Below are 5,000 nucleotides of genomic sequence, written 5' to 3'. Positions count from 1 at the left end.
GCAACGGTTCGCGCGCGCCCTCTGGTCCTGACATCAACGTCCACAATAAACAGACCATACCGCCCTCTATGGGACGACGCTGACACCGCCACCCACAGACACAACACAGCCATCTATGAGAATGTGACCAAACTACATTGCCGTCTGGCCCAGAAACGACACCTCCATCTACAGGAATCCAACGGAACTACACCAACCATACTGCCAAACCACAGCATCGCCATCTATGACAATGTGACGAAACCACATGCAATAGCCCCATCTACGCGAATCGGACGACACTACGTCCACCATGTCGCGCGCAACACGAAAACTAAATACCGCCATCTGCAAGTCTCCCGAAACATGACCTGCTGCACCGACGATACCGCCATCTATGAGACGCCACCCCGACTACGACATCGCTAGGTCCCACAGTACCCATTTTCCGACGCCACCCACAAAGCCTGCATCATCTGTCCACCACAGGAACCCGAACGCCAGTGCCTGCGTCGCACGAAGTAGTCAACCGACAATCACTCCACCCGCACCCGCACGTGCCCCACCCCAACCGCCGAAATCGCAACTCCAGCGGATGAACGGCGGACTCTTCCCGCACTCGTACGTTGCAATCCACCCCTATATCTTGCGTTTCACGAAGAGTTATATCCAATATGCCAAATTCCCGCTGTCCCTATACATGCTGTAAGTCTGTGCACACAATATGAACCACACCTCAGCGAGACACTCTATCACACATTACTCTCTGCCTGTAACAGACACAGATACAATATGTAAGCACCAGCATGGACCAACGTCCGGTGCATCCTCTCCGCCACAGTACACCATCCACACTATGATAACCACACCAGGGGGTCCAATTCTAAAATAGAATATCCCACCCGTCCGACATCCACAATTGCTCAGATAAGCCACCAACACCCACACATGTCCTACACAGGGGTGCACCCAACACCACCTCACTGCCTCCTGTTACGGCACAGAAACAATGGCAGGAATGAATCACACAGGTCTGCCGCTCCCTTGCCGCAACCACAGACGCGGCGCGCCTCCAGTCACGAGCGAAAAGCGCATAAGCGCATCCTGACGAGACATAACTGCTGTGACATACTGACGCTGCCTCCGACATTCACTTACAATGATCACTACCAACGAACCTCGGCCCCCCCCCCCCAACACACGCTCTTACCACGTTGTGTACTGTAATCCAACCCATTTCGCACCTTAACCTAACCCATTTTGCACCTTAACCTAACCAAATTCGTAACGCAATTTGTACCGCAATGTAACGCAATTTGTACCGCAATGTAACGCAATTTGTGCTTAACCTAACCCACGTTGTGCCTTAACCTAACCCACGTTGTGCCTTAACCTAACCCACGTTGTGCCTTAACCTAACCCACGTTGTGCCTTAACCTAACCCACGTTGTGCCTTAACCTAACCCACGTTGTGCCTTAACCTAACCCACGTTGTGCCTTAACCTAACCCACGTTGTGCCTTAACCTAACCCAAGTTGTGCCTTAACCTAACCCAAGTTGTGCCTTAACCTAACCCAAGTTGTGCCTTAACCTAACCCAAGTTGTGCCTTAACCTAACCCAAGTTGTGCCTTAACCTAACCCAAGTTGTGCCTTAACCTAACCCAAGTTGTGCCTTAACCTAACCCAAGTTGTGCCTTAACCTAACCCAAGTTGTGCCTTAACCTAACCCAAGTTGTGCCTTAACCTAACCCAAGTTGTGCCTTAACCTAACCCAAGTTGTGCCTTAACCTAACCCAAGTTGTGCCTTAACCTAACCCAAGTTGTGCCTTAACCTAACCCAAGTTGTGCCTTAACCTAACCCAAGTTGTGCCTTAACCTAACCCAAGTTGTGCCTTAACCTAACCCAAGTTGTGCCTTAACCTAACCCAAGTTGTGCCTTAACCTAACCCAAGTTGTGCCTTAACCTAACCCAAGTTGTGCCTTAACCTAACCCAAGTTGTGCCTTAACCTAACCCAAGTTGTGCCTTAACCTAACCCAAGTTGTGCCTTAACCTAACCCAAGTTGTGCCTTAACCTAACCCAAGTTGTGCCTTAACCTAACCCAAGTTGTGCCTTAACCTAACCCAAGTTGTGCCTTAACCTAACCCAAGTTGTGCCTTAACCTAACCCAAGTTGTGCCTTAACCTAACCCAAGTTGTGCCTTAACCTAACCCACGTTGTGCCTTAACCTAACCCACGTTGTGCCTTAACCTAACCCACGTTGTGCCTTAACCTAACCCACGTTGTGCCTTAACCTAACCCACGTTGTGCCTTAACCTAACCCACGTTGTGCCTTAACCTAACCCACGTTGTGCCTTAACCTAACCCACGTTGTGCCTTAACCTAACCCACGTTGTGCCTTAACCTAACCCACGTTGTGCCTTAACCTAACCCACGTTGTGCCTTAACCTAACCCAAGTTGTGCCTTAACCTAACCCAAGTTGTGCCTTAACCTAACCCAAGTTGTGCCTTAACCTAACCCAAGTTGTGCCTTAACCTAACCCAAGTTGTGCCTTAACCTAACCCAAGTTGTGCCTTAACCTAACCCAAGTTGTGCCTTAACCTAACCCAAGTTGTGCCTTAACCTAACCCAAGTTGTGCCTTAACCTAACCCAAGTTGTGCCTTAACCTAACCCAAGTTGTGCCTTAACCTAACCCAAGTTGTGCCTTAACCTAACCCAAGTTGTGCCTTAACCTAACCCAAGTTGTGCCTTAACCTAACCCAAGTTGTGCCTTAACCTAACCCAAGTTGTGCCTTAACCTGCTCTGTAATTGGCATATGACACGTTACATTAATCCAGTGTTGTCTAACCACAACCCTCTGAATATAGTTCGCTACTCGCACCGCCCACCCTCTTGTGTATCGTTTCATGTTCAACACTTCGCAAGTGTTGCTTACTTTTTACATGCTCCCGCTGTACACTGTAATGTGGACGACTGCAGGATGTACATCGCCCCCCCCCTCCCCCCTGCCTTCGCACGCTGGTCGTTCAGGTGCTTGCGTGTTCAATGCCCTTCGCAGCTGTTCACTGGCATTCGCATGTCGAAGCGCTCAGTCTACGTCGTGGTACGGCCTGTGTCCACTGTCCGCTGATGTCGTAAGCTTAACCCTCACATTGTACTGCACATAGGTCCGTATGTACTGAATGATACGCTGTGGCACATGTGTGACTGTACAACGACTGCGCCCAACAACAGCGAACCATACGGTCCAAATGTTGTGCACTCAGCCACGTGCCGTCTCCCCATAACAGCTACATTGCAGTGTGGTACGCCATAGAGACGTGTGGGAGTAACGGACGCCCTGGATGGCGATCAGCATGAGCCGTCTGTTGATGTAGTGGCGCGTGTATTCAAACGTAGTCGTCTCTTCTCACACAGTGTGATAGCATGGTGCACCGCGTTCCACATCTGCGACATGGTACAGATGCTGGTTGACAGTCGGTCTCGTAATGGACATCGCATACGTAGGGGGCCACCTCCCACGTGTTCTCTAGTCGTGCACATTTTGTTGCGTGTATGTGGGCAGACGTAGTGTGTCGTGACACCTAACAGACAGGTATGCAATAATCGTTGCATTTGCAAACTGGGATGGACGTCTACGTTTGCTGGTGACGTTACGCAAATGAACAACTGGTAAACCCATTGTGGTGCGGTTGTTGTTGCTGGAGGTAAATCAGTAAGGGCAAATCTGTGTGTGAAGCGATACGCGGCGGTGGCTGGGCGGGACCGTCCCCGGCCGGTGAGGGGGGGGCCGCCCGGCGTGCTGGCCGCGCGGTGCGTGGGCGCACGCGCTACAGCCGGCTGGTGGGGGCGCCCAGTGGCAGGCGCGCCGGCCGACGGACGCGGCAGGCGGCGCAGCTGCGCGCCGGGGCACCCTGCGCGCGGCGCCGGGCGGCCAAAGTGGGTCCTCGCGGGCCCGGTGCGAAGCGCGGTGGACATCTGCAGTGTGCTGGTCCGACTGAGGACTGTGTGCGTTGAGGATGCGCCGCCGCCCGGCACTCGGCGCCGCGACGCCGTCTGCTGCTCGGTCGCCCCAGCGGTTCTCGCTGGTGGTTTGTATCGCAGTTGTGCAGACGTGTTGGCACGTGCGCTGTGCTGGGAGAGTTCGCTTCGGCACCCACGTGGGGCCTTTGCCCTTCTGTGGCGCTGGCGTTGGAGCTGCCGGTCACCGTAGGTGGCGCGTGTTGTCTCCCGCCGGCAATGCCACGACAGCACGCTCCCGGGCCTCTGTCGGCAGCGGCAAGCTCAGTTGGGAGCACGGGTGGTCGCACCTAAAGCGTCTACTCGCCTAACTCCGGGCGATTGCGCCTCTCTCGAACCCGACCAAGTACTTAGGACGGCGCTGCGCGCCGCCGGGACCTGAGAGGGTTTCGAGGTGTATTGTGCAGGGGAGCTCAGCCTCCTCCTGTTTGCAGAATAATTGAGCGGACGCTTGCGTGTTCGCGCGGGCCCCTGGGACACACTCCCGGGCGGCCGGCTGCTCAGCTCTAGTTGACGCAGCTCCCTGGTTGATCCTGCCAGTAGTCATATGCTTGTCTCAAAGATTAAGCCATGCATGTCTCAGTACAAGCCGCATTAAGGTGAAACCGCGAATGGCTCATTAAATCAGTTATGGTTCCTTAGATCGTACCCACGTTACTTGGATAACTGTGGTAATTCTAGAGCTAATACATGCAAACAGAGTCCCGACCAGAGATGGAAGGGACGCTTTTATTAGATCAAAACCAATCGGTCGGCTCGTCCGGTCCGTTTGCCTTGGTGACTCTGAATAACTTTGGGCTGATCGCACGGTCCTCGTACCGGCGACGCATCTTTCAAATGTCTGCCTTATCAACTGTCGATGGTAGGTTCTGCGCCTACCATGGTTGTAACGGGTAACGGGGAATCAGGGTTCGATTCCGGAGAGGGAGCCTGAGAAACGGCTACCACATCCAAGGAAGGCAGCAGGCGCGCAAATTACCCACTCCCGGCACGGGGA

General features: G+C 53.5%; 1 non-coding gene across 1 annotated transcript in view; it reads left to right on the top strand.

Moving 5' to 3' along the window:
* Window positions 1–4,523: 4,523 nt before the first annotated feature.
* LOC126139204 (small subunit ribosomal RNA) overlaps window positions 4,524–5,000 on the top strand; it is a 1,909-nt gene continuing 1,432 nt past the window's right edge. The window contains exon 1 of the ribosomal RNA XR_007528638.1: window positions 4,524–5,000. This exon is cut by the window's right edge and continues 1,432 nt beyond it. This is a non-coding gene — a ribosomal RNA (small subunit ribosomal RNA).

This window comes from Schistocerca cancellata, unplaced genomic scaffold, assembly GCF_023864275.1.
Source record: "Schistocerca cancellata isolate TAMUIC-IGC-003103 unplaced genomic scaffold, iqSchCanc2.1 HiC_scaffold_681, whole genome shotgun sequence".
NCBI classification, from domain to species: domain Eukaryota; kingdom Metazoa; phylum Arthropoda; class Insecta; order Orthoptera; family Acrididae; genus Schistocerca; species Schistocerca cancellata.
This window is presented reverse-complemented; position numbering and strand designations above follow the sequence as displayed.